Genomic DNA, 12,417 nt, shown 5'->3' with positions numbered 1-12,417 from the left:
CTGTGTTGTTACATCGCATGCCATTAGAGTGCGAAGCGGTTACAACGACTTGCTGGAGGAGGCAGAAGATGTTGCACAGACTGGAGATGGAATAGTACATTATACTATTCCAACATCATGCCCCCCCCCACAGCAAGTTGTTGTAATGACCGCGCTGTAATGGCATGTGTTCTATATGCATGCGTTGTAACGTGGCCTATTCACGGGCGGGTGCCCAAAAGAGGGAAGCTAGGATGGGAATAGCTCACATCATTTATACTTATGTCGAGTATTTAATTTCCTGTTAGAAAACGAGCAAGCCTCCAAGTCATGCTCAATCACTTCACTGCCTTACATCCTTCTCTCCAGTTTCATCTTCACAGCTTCCATATCACTTCCAATTAGAAAGAGTTCTGCAACCTCAAAAAGGAATTCCTCCATCATACACTACACTGAGTGAGCTGCCTAATGACTGGTGCTGAATAGAACAGGTGGTCTGTTCCTTTCTGAAGGATGACCTAATATGAGAGGTGTGGAGGGAGCACCTCAGCTGTGCTTTGACAGGCTTCGTTATCCCGGTCTTGAGCCTTCCAAGCCCAGTTAACTCACGGTTGTGAAAGGAGAACAAAACATTGTTCTATATGTGGGACTGATTACATAAATCTGTGCAATGCAGCCCTACACACTTGCACCTACCTAGAGCCTCCTCGAAGGTTGTAATGTTTCTTGCTTTGTCACTCCGGCATGAAAATTGTTAACTTTTGTGCCAATTTATGATGCACATATGTTAATTCAACACTAATTATTTCTATCTCCGGCACACTTTATAGAAAACAGTGTTCTTTTCTTGTACATGCCACTGCGGGGAAAAATTCGGCAAACATTTGCCACTGTGCTTAGAAAAGGTTCAGACAAAAAAGTGGCTGCAAACTGCGTACTGACTTTTTGCGATCGGTCTTTAATTTTGTGATGCAACCTACTTATTATTAGGTTACACTGCAAAATCGCAATATGTAGGGGGTCGCAAAATGACTTGCTAATTATTATTTATTAGGCAGGTCACAATTTGTGATCACAGTGATTGGCTACAAACCAGTGCTTTAAATAGAAAAAAATAAGTGCAGGTACTCACCAAAAGGAGCAGTGGGCGGAGTTTAGGGCGGGGCTAAGGGGGAACAAGGGGCGCGGTTAGCTTTTTGACCGTGCCAAGGTTGTATGCACGAAATCTGCATGCATTTTATCAACCGCCTAAGGATTACATGCTGCTTCAGCCTGCCTTAAGTCGAACCGGTGGCCTACAGCCCACTGAGCCATCTGTCCAGTACTGGTACTCTTTTGTAACATGCACACGTCACTTTTCTCTTGTAACATACTGTTTGCTACCTCTTACATTTTGTTTGCTTTAGATACTTGAGCAAGTGCCACCATTGCCTCATGTAACGTTTGTTCTTGTGCTGGAGTGTCTGCCATTTATTGCAGTACTAATACCTCTACTTGTAATTTGTATGCTTTTGTAACCTGCACACATATCACTTTTTCCTCCTGTAATGTATCGTTTGCTACCTCTTGTAATTTGTTTGCTCACAATTGTCACTTTTGCCTCATGTAACTTAAGGTTTGCTTTTGTAATTTGTTCACTTGTAATTTTCTCCTCATGTATCATTGCTGTTCCTATTGTGAAGCGCTCTGACACCTTCGGGTAAAGTCCGCGCTATATAAAAACGCATAAAATAAATAAACAAGTCTCTCCTGGAACATTTGTAAACCGGAGTTAGGGCCAGAGCTGACAACGTCTGTACTGGGGAACCAGGTGCCAATCTCCACATTTTTGATTGGTCTTAAGGTCTGTCCAAGGTCGATGAAATAGGAATCAGCGAGTGTAGAAGTGGAAGTGTGCAAGAAAGCAATTCAGATGCGTGGTGACTGTAAAAGCCTTCCCATACGGTCTTTTGTTATGTCCTGAATAGTGCCTCCAACCACCACCCATTAGATTTTACAGCCCCCTTTTAGCGCCCACTGTGAAAGATCATTGGATAAGCAAATGACTCAGCAGACACACCCCTGCTCTGATTTACAAAGCAGCTCACGCTGGGTCCTGGTGACGAGCTCCATTGATTGATTCCGTGCAGTGCTTGAAAGGTGCTGCCGTAGTATAACTTGAGGGATAAAGGGAGCGCGCTGCCTCGGTTAAAGTCAGATCCCCATGAGTACCAGTACTCTCTTTCTTCTAGAAAAAAGTGCCTGTACTCAAGGGGAGAAAATGAAGAAGTGCCGGTACTCAGTACCGGTGAGTACCGGCCCATTTAAAGCACTGCTACAAACACAAGCATGGTGGCCTCCAAGGAATAGCAGAACATCATCCTTGTGTCTGCATTCCCAAATGGCAAACATTTTACTTTATTTTTTTAAGTAGGCCGTGTTCCTTAAAATACCTGTTGCTGCTTTCCTATTTTGGAAAACATCTGGGGAATATGCTGTGTCCACTGCCTGCGCCCCCTGAAGCTGCTGACAATATTCCCAAATTCCTTTGCAGATCAGTTACCACACCCCACTGCGGTGTCAGTAATTGATCAATGATTTGCAACCGCAATTGTAAACCATTGATTCATAGCGCACCAACTCACAGTTAGCAAGGAACACGCCTTCCTAACTGAGATTCAGTATGAGTTGATTAACCTATTTTGCTCGATGGAAATGCATTTACAACTTACAAAATGAACTCAATAAAATGAAAAGGCACTATCCATGCACGAACCCCACTGTAAAAAAGTGGGCTACTGTTTGAGGGGGTGGGTGAAACCCTACTGAAGCAATAACCACACTCCTTGTGAGGGTGATGTCACAAGCAAACCCCAAATTAACCTGTGCTCCATCCACTGGTAGCTTGGCATAGAGCAGTCAGGATTAACTTGGAGGAAATGTATAAACTATTTGTGCAACACCTCAAACATAAATAAAGTAAAAACACACCACAAAACAGATTCAACACCAGATTATGAAAATAGAGTCATTTTTAATAAATAAAACAAAACCAAAATGGCAAAAATGCAATCAGTAGAACCAGAGATATGCAAGCGTAAACGTTTCAGTGAAAATAGTTCCAAAAAGCACAACGCGCCAGGCCGGTACAAAGTCTCAAGTTCAGGCCAAACGCGATGGAGAGGTGTGCCAGCTGCAGGGCTCTGTTAGGTCTGCTCAACAAGAGTAACTTAAATCCTGGTTGTGGAGTGTTTTTTTTTCAAAACGTCATTTATTCATACTTGTTTTTTTTTTTAAAGTCAATATTTACTACAATTTACATAACACAGAGACACAACACATGAGTTACAAAACATAAGACACTACCTATAGACTCTATACATTACATAAAACACAGTAAAAAACGTCAACATTCAAAACAGATCACAGCTCCTGGTTCTGTACACTTTAAAGAATTTGAAATGAAACCATAAATAGCCCTTTCTGAGAACAATTCTCTATGATGAACTTCTATTCTACAAGGGCAGTGACCAAACAGTGATCCTACTGGGCGTGTCTGAAAATACTTTTCAAATTAACAATTCCTTTTATAATGAAGTTGCTTGTTTCTGGTCCATGGAGGACCCAGCTTGGCAGTTCAGGCTGGACTATTCCGATAAGAAGCAGGGTCAAGATTGATTTACATATGGCTGGGGCCAAACCGGGGTGGCACAGTTAGCAAAAGAACAATGGATTGAACCCATAACTCTTGACTGGGGGTGAATGTTTGATTCACTCAGCATTCCTTCCATCATTTGTTGCCGCAGCACTTTTCGCCCACTTGCAGAATTTACTTTACAGGCCCTGGGTACTTATGGTACCACGTTATTAGGGACTTCTAAATAAATTAAGCATGTTAATTGGGGAAGAAGCTAATCTTACCATGTTTTAAGGCGTGAGCACAAGCAATTTAGCACTGGTTAGCAGTGTTAAAGTGCATTGAGTCCCAAGGCCAGCAAAAACAAGACCAACAAAAATGGTGGATGAAGGCAAAAAGTTTAGGAGGAGACCATCCTAAGGCTGACAAGTCTAACACCTGTGATTTTGCGAATCACTAGATATGCAAATGTAAAATGGTTTAATAAATATGGGCCATAGTCTCTGCCACAGTTTGGGATTAATTGGTGTCTTAAATAGCTGAAGACCTCCAGCAACGATATTTTACCCCCTTATACAGTGTTATATGGCTGTTTGAACAACCTAATGAACCTATGGGTCTAACATCTGAAAATCTAATCAGGGATGCATATAATTATATCTCAGCTACACATTGGTATGCTGAGAGAAATCAGAGACTAGGATTCTGACTCAAGGTGTCATTCAGAAGATGGTTAACCCTGTGTTGGCGGAGTGAAAGACTATGTTTGGATTCCCATCAACATCGTGTGTGATCAATATTATCATATGGTCCTCCGTCCTGGGTCTTGTGTCTCTAGATCACCGAGACAGCTATAGTACCCTCCACGGACACATAGTTCACGTGTGCCAACATTTGGACAACCATAGAAATCTGATCTGACGGGTTGGTGCAGTGCAAAAAGAAAAGTGCGTGAAATTTAAAATAGGATAGAGAATCTCATTTTAATTTTATTCTGCCAAGATCTCTTCCTGTTTAAAAACAAAGAACAGCGCAAAACATTACTACTGCAGTTTAACAAATATCTGCATGGGGGCCAACATGTTTCAGCCTAAGCGGGAATGGACCCTAGGCTTTCTTCAGGGCCTCTGTTCTCAAATCAATGCGACTGCAAAAACTGTAACTTCACTCCTCCAGCACCTGGAACCTCAGTTGAGGCCTCCCCCTGTCTCAGCCACGGCTAGAGGCAACGCCGGACAGAGCGGGGTCTCACTACGCCTGAGCCAGGTCCAGGACGAGGTGAGGTCTCTTCCCCAGACACCCTGGACTCAACTGAGGTTCCAGGTGCTGGAGGAGTGAAGTTACAGTTTATGGAGATATACATCCTTTACTGTTTAATATAATTTATAATTTTTGTAGTCACTAACACTATTTTTGCAGTCGCATTGATTTGAGAACAGAGGCCCTGAAGAAAGCCTAGGGTCCATTCCCGCTTAGGCTGAAACATGTTGGCCCCCATGCAGATATTTGTTAAACTGCAGTAGTAATGTTTTGCGCTGTTCTTTGTTTTTAAACAGGAAGAGATCTTGGCAGAATAAAATTAAAATGAGATTCTCTATCCTATTTTAAATTTCACGCACTTTTCTTTTTGCACTGCACCAACCCGTCAGATCAGATTTCTATGGTTGTCCAAATGTTGGCACACGTGAACTATGTGTCCGTGGAGGGTACTATAGCTGTCTCGGTGATCTAGAGACACAAGACCCAGGACGGAGGACCATATGATAATATTGATCACACACGATGTTGATGGGAATCCAAACATAGTCTTTCACTCCGCCAACACAGGGTTAACCATCTTCTGAATGACACCTTGAGTCAGAATCCTAGTCTCTGATTTCTCTCAGCATACCAATGTGTAGCTGAGATATAATTATATGCATCCCTGATTAGATTTTCAGATGTTAGACCCATAGGTTCATTAGGTTGTTCATATATCGGTACGGGGGATTCAACCTATGCTTGGTCTTTAAAATGTCCCTCAGGCCCTCCTTAATCTAGTGTTATATATATTTATATGGCTGTTTGTCACAGAAACCTTAAAGGAATATGATGAAATCCCTAACATTATTACACAGTGCAACAGAGAACACTCCAATAATATAACACAATGTAAAATAAGACAACAAAAACATACCAGGGCATAATTAAAAAAAACAGTATAAACAGGATGCTGCAACACAGCTGCTGTGCAACACTTCAAGAACAATACATTATTCCAGTGCTAAAACACAAGAGTATAAAAAGCAACACAAAGCATCACCACCATAAAAAATATAAACAGATGTATTCATGTCACACATTACCCCCTCCACAAGTTTGCTTTTACAGTGCGGTGGTAGAAGTTGTTTGTACGAAGCACTGCCATACTTAGTACCAAGGACAAGTAATAGCACCAGTAAAAAATGTATTGTGATAGGGCTCCAGGTGTTAAATGAAAGATCTGAACCACAGACATCAGACTGCAGAGGAATAGTAATCAACAAGAAACAGGCCTGAATTCTGATATGACAAGGACCGGCTGGCAACAAGGCACAAGCGTGAAGGTGAAAGGGGCAATACTGCGTCAATCAAGCTTCCCCGGCGCTGCAGCTAATTATGACCAGGTCAAACACTGACGATCAGGTGCCACACTGAAAACTGATTAATCGCATTACTGCATGGAATCCAAATGAATGTCACTCTCTGGCTGAGACATTTCTTTTTAAAATGCTGTGGGATGGAGACAACCCACTCGTCTGTTTGTATTCCTCATATTCAAACACACATAATAATCGGACGTCGGGTACATGCAATCCACTGGGCTGTTTAGAGTTAAGGAAACAAGCAGAGGCAAATCCAAGAGGTCTGGCCTTAGCAAGCGTGCAGTTTTTTTTACATTTATTTTGCAATTATATGAAATATGTTGGAAAAAACGTGACAAACAGAAACATGTTATTATGTAGGTCCACCCTCACCATCTTTGTCACAGAAGTGCGGCCCTTTCCAGGCAACTGTGCACATGTGATCAGGCAAAATACCTTTAGTCTCAGTTCGCGCCCACCAAAGTATGACATGATTGCACCCAGGCTGTATGCTGTGGTGGGTTTAAACAAATTATCAACAACACCTGAACAGACTAATGGATGAAGAGGACTGACGGAAAGCCAATGTATAGATGTATGTATTTTTATTTAAAAAAATGAAACTGGTAACAGTTAAAGCTGTCTCTAGCCCAGACCTAAAAATAACAATCCTATGTAGACCCTCAAATCTTGAAATTCGGAGGTTTTGCATCATACAGCTTTAATCAAGTTGTCCACCTCAATGACTGCTCTGTTAACCCTCTCAATGGCAAGGTTGGAGTCATGCTTTTAAAACCCCTTACAAGGCACTTACTGCGATTGGCATGGCAGGTGAAGCCCGAGGCTAGTAATTCGTCTTCCTAATGGCTAATCTGACCCTGACAAACTAATTCACCTCTTTTCCCCCTTACATCAGGCTCCAGATGGCCCTGGGTTTGGTCCTCTGTTGCTCTGTGCACCTTCCTCTCAAAGGGAACCTGCAGAGCTAGCAGAGGTTAGATTTGTGATGATTAGAAGTGGAATGCAAGAAGAAACAGAATGCTGCTTCATTGCTTTAGAAATCACAGCAGAGGCCCTAGTCAGTCAAATGACCACTTTGCGTAGCAGGAGTCTCAGCGCCACAAGCAGAAAACATCACAATCTATCAATCAAGAGTGGAAAACAGCAACTGCGCTCTTAGTCTGCAGTCACAATAGAGAAACGTGTATTTGTTTTAGAATGCATGTGTGATAGGACAGTGGCGAGACGTAAAATCAGATCATTTTGCTGTGCTGATGCGGGTCCCATGCAAAAAACCTAGTAATTCTCCCCTCCGTCTGTATCGCATATCTGGCCGAACCGGGATAGGAAGATTTTAGGTTTAAGTCTCAGCTGCCTCATTATCTAACACGTGGGGAACCTACCTGCGATATTTTACGCCTGAGTAAGTAAGAGTTCCCGCAGTATCTGACATCTGGGTGGACCTAAAAAGGAACATTTTAAGCCTGAGTAATGCTCAGTTGCCTATGTACCTTACATCCAGGTGGACCTAAAATGGCAACATTTTAGCCGAAGTAAGCCTTAGTTTCAGTATCTTGCATGCAGTTGGACCTAACAGGGAACATTTTAAGCCAGAGTTGGTCAAATTTGCCCAGGATCTTACTTCTGGGGAGACCTGTCTGGGCATTCTTACTCCAAGCAAGCCCTGATAGAGTAGGCAAGGCCCAAATAATATCTACAGCCCTGCTCATCTGGCAGGAGTATCTTAGTCCTGGGTGAGCCTGACAGGGTACTCAGGCAACAATATCCAACCCTATCATTGAGTTTTCACTACTGCAAGAATTGCCATCCACGAGTGTACAGTGATAAAATGGTATTACGAAATGTGCACAGCAAATTACAATCTAACACACATCTGGGACACATACACTCTTACCTTCCAGCAACAATTCCACCATGGCATAATTGGAGTACCCTTGGTCGCCACACAACAGAACCAGCTCGTCCCCATCCATAGACCGTGCCACACCACGCCACATCACATGCAGACTCCAACTTGCAATCATTCACTCGCGGACTAGGCAGCAGTTCTATTCTGCCAAACCACTTGGTGCTGTACTTTCAATGAATGCCGCATAATACAGCATTTTAAAAAGGTAAGAGTATAGAGACGAAACAATATAAAGACTCCGAAGCACTAGAAAAAATGTCAAATTACATAGAAAAGAATGAGTAGAAAACATGATATTTCAAGAAGAAAATGGTTTTATTCTTTCTCTGTAAAATATCCAAAAGTAAAATTGAAAGGAAATGTTATCGAAAAAGGTAAAATATAACTGTCCAAATTGCTCTGTTTATATAAAAAAAATATTTAAAAAAAGAAAAAAAAAAGGTAAAATATTAAATGTCCCATTTTAAGGGAATATGTATTTTGAAGCAGCCCACTTTGAAGAGTCACAGACCGCGCTCTGGACATTCCTCCCAATCCTGCTTAAAACACTTTTAAAATTTAGCTGAAGCCTCAACAAGGACTGTCAAAGCCAAGTGGTCTGGATAACTTTTCGCGTACTAATTAAAACATTCAAGAAAGGTCTGCTGCAGTGTAAAAATCGAACTAAAAACACTGCTTTTATCGGGGAGATAAATAATATAATGTGTGATGTTTCAGTGTATTTTTTAAACGTAAATAGTTCCTCTTTCAAGTACTCCATCCATAGGATGTGGAGTGATACACAAAACAGGCAATGGCACGAGCTAAGAGTGCAACGAGGCTCTGGGTGGAGCCAAAGCCCTCTAGGTATATATTCAAAAATTAGTACCAACAGGTCATAGACAGCAGTACAGTGAAACTAGACCGAAAACGCAGCATTACCAACAATCTCTCTTAACTGGGTTCTGTTCTTAAATGAGTTGCATGGGAAGTCATTTGTAAATGGATGAAATATTAAACTGCATTAGTGTTGTACTTCTAAAACTACTAGATGCTTCCTTTCCTAGCCAGAATTTATTAGCACTTTAAAAAGAAATGGAAAATAATCAATGAGCATATCTTTATGTGAAACCAAAGGCATCCTGCTGTCTCTGCAAGCCAGGATTTGCTTCTGCGCTCCAGGTTTATCCTTTTAGTCAAATCAAACAAATGCTGCATCTGTTGGTCCAATCCATTAAGATCCTATAGAACAAACAAAACTGAACGCTAAGAACGTGTTTTGTGGGACAGATTTATGGGTTTTAAGAGCCTCATATAAATATCAATTTCTCTTGTGATCCATTTGGACAACCACTGGAGGGAGGGGTTTTGAGGTGTGTCTGACCCTTCCTGGATGACTTAGAGCTGAGCTGAATAGGGCTCGGCTAAATTTAGAGTAGTGGGAGGAGATTTACTTACACCTGAATGGGGCCTGTCTCCCTTGCACAATGCTGGGTCCACCCCCTGTGGTCATACAGCACCAGTGAGGACAGAGCTGCTTTGGACTGGGCCCAGAGACCCTTGCACAAAGAGAACAAAGATATTTTGGGGTATAAGTATTAGACCTAAAACCCCAGAACTTTAGATCATTTCTGGAATCCAAGAGGAACGTTGCCAAGGAGAAGAGCTAGAGAAACTGAAGGATAAGTACTGCCCCTTTGCTGTGTACTACCTGCGGTTGGCCTGCAGCAGCTGATTCAGCTAAGGAAAGGATAAAGACTTTGGGGCAGATTTATGATGACTGGCGCATCCCCAGGGATGCGCCAGTCATCCTGCGCCGCTGCTCCGCCACCCATGGTGCGCCGCATTTACAATGCGGCGCACCATGGGGCAAAAACGGCACAGATGCGTGACGCATCTGTGCCGAAAAGGTGGCGCATTGCTGGAGCTGCTTCGCAAGCGCGACGCAGCTCCAGCAAGGCACGGGGGTGCCCCATCTCCACAATGCTGCGTCAAGACCTACGCCTGCTTCAAGCAGGCGCAGGCTTTTGACGCAGCATTGTCCTGAAAGTGACTGAGTGAAATCTTATAGATTTCACTCAGCCACTTTTGCGAGGCGCACCTGCCCCGGAACGCCCACCCTGCGCCGGAACGCCTCCTGATGGCACAGGGCTTTACAACGTGACGCATCTCCTAGATGCGTCACGTTGTAAATAGGGCGCATTGTTTGCGCCGCCGTTGCGTCAAATAAAGTGACGCACCGGCGGCGCAAGGCCTTCATGAATCTGCCCCTTGGATGTGTGCTGTATCTCCTGCTTGAGGAAGATCTCCAAGGGCCTGAGTGTGCTGGCTTCCTGTTCTGAAGTCTCAGCTCCCCTGAACTTCCGTGCTTGGAGTTCTGACCTGCCAAGAGGTGCCTGTGACTATGTTGGGCTTTTGGAGGTTGTGCCTGCTGTTGGGAGCTGGAAATGCAACGCAACTACAACAAAATTGACACATCGCTCTTCGTGCGGCAGTTTTTCTAATGCAGCACTGCTGTGCAAGAAGAATCTCCATGCATCGCCATGTCACTGCCGAAACCGACGCAGCGCCTGTCGCCACTACAAGAACCGATGCATTGAGGGATCACGACTGAAGAAACAGATGCGATCGCCGACGTATTCCGTAATTCCAAGCATCGTACCTGCGAGGCAAGTTTTCCCGACGCATCACCCTTGGACCAGAACCATCTCGAAATCAATGCATCACTTCTCCCTACAGACCGGATTTGACACATCACTTCTCTTGTGTGCAGCAGAGCTGTTGCATCCCCTCTCCATGGTCTTAGGTACTGGCACATGTCTTTGTTTTTCAACACTTCCCATCTCTGTGGCTGTTTGGCCTTTTGAATTTTGTCGCAACTACAGGTACTTTGAGAGAAATCATACATCCATAGTTTTCTTTGGGTCAAGTTGTTTGAAACCGTTTTAAATTCATATTCTTATGACATGTATGTTGAATTTTTGTTGTTTTGGTCTGGTTGAGTTTAGATAAAGATAATTTATTTTTCTTAACTGGTTTGGTGTCCATTTGTGGTGTTAACACTGTATTACTGTGTATTTTGAGTACAAATACTTTACACATTGCCTCTGGGATAAGTCTGTCTGCTCGTGCCAAGCAACCCAGGGCGTGAGCAAGGGTTATCTAAAGTGTGTATCCCCCTTACCCTGACTAGAAACAAGTGTCCCTATTTGGACGAAGGTACCTACCTCTGCCAACTAGAGAACCCCATGTATAACACTTTGCATCTAGGGAGCTGCAAGAAGGTTGTCTATACCATAGTCCACATCTCAAAGTGTTTAGAGAAAAATCCTGGCAAGAATGCATGAAGTCTGCAGAGAGTGGTCTCCGGAACATTGCTTTCACTGCTTGTCTGTCATTCTGACTTCTGTTTCCCTGCATCCTACAATAATGTGCCCATGGTTTCACTTTACTGCCTTTCTTTTTCCAGATAGTTTTGTGGTATTCCGCAAGTGTCCTTTCTTCAGCTACTTCAGTTATCATCATTTCTTCCCATCTACCATGTTTCCTATTTCATCTCTCATCTCAGTCAGTTATGTCTAGAGCCATGTATGTCTGGGTAGTACACAAAGACATCTCAATTGACAAAAACGCCCATTTCAGAGATTTAACTGCAAACTAGTGCATTTGGCTCTGCCAACGGAATTCTCTTCCACACTCTGCTTCCACTTTCCTTTTTGAGGTCTCACCTAGGCAGCACTTGCACTGTCTCTTTGAGACTGGCTGTATTCGGGATATGGGCTTTAAGCAACACCCATCATTCTAATTGGCTCCTTTTACTGTCCTTTGTAAATGACTGATTTTCATTGGTAACATGGTCATTAGTCCCTCCTTTTATTCTTTTGTAACCTCCCGTGAGGACTGCCTCCTTTACATGTTATGTTACTCGGCATGTTATGTATTACTGTCAGAGCACTCTTTTTTCGTTTTTCTTATTTAGACTCAGGAATTCACTTACGCCCATGTTTGCTACCTCTCCTCGTCATTCTGAACAACTGTTCTTTTATATTTGCTAACGCTCGCTCCCCCTCCTTGGCTACAGCTGCTTTGAATGTCACGCTTTATCTTTAAATATAGTGGCAGCACCGATTTTTTACAATTTAAAAACATAATCTTTATTTTTTAAAGCACCCATGTCACGCTTTCACTCAAACAATGGCGGCCGCGCGCCTTTCTTTATACACAGCCTATCATATTCACGTTAGAAAACATAAAGTGTTTTTTTTGGAAGTGCACCATGCTGCGATTTCACTTAAACAATGGCAGCTTGC

At 42.9% G+C, this 12,417-nt stretch overlaps 1 protein-coding gene across 2 annotated transcripts in view; it reads right to left on the bottom strand.

Moving 5' to 3' along the window:
• SDK1 (sidekick cell adhesion molecule 1) overlaps positions 1–12,417 on the bottom strand; it is a 2,171,476-nt gene that overhangs the window by 238,453 nt on the left and 1,920,606 nt on the right. The window lies entirely within an intron of this gene.

Source organism: Lissotriton helveticus, chromosome 10 (assembly GCF_964261635.1).
Source record: "Lissotriton helveticus chromosome 10, aLisHel1.1, whole genome shotgun sequence".
NCBI lineage: Eukaryota > Metazoa > Chordata > Amphibia > Caudata > Salamandridae > Lissotriton > Lissotriton helveticus.
Note: the sequence above shows the minus strand (reverse complement) of the source record. Positions and strands in the feature narration are given on the sequence as shown.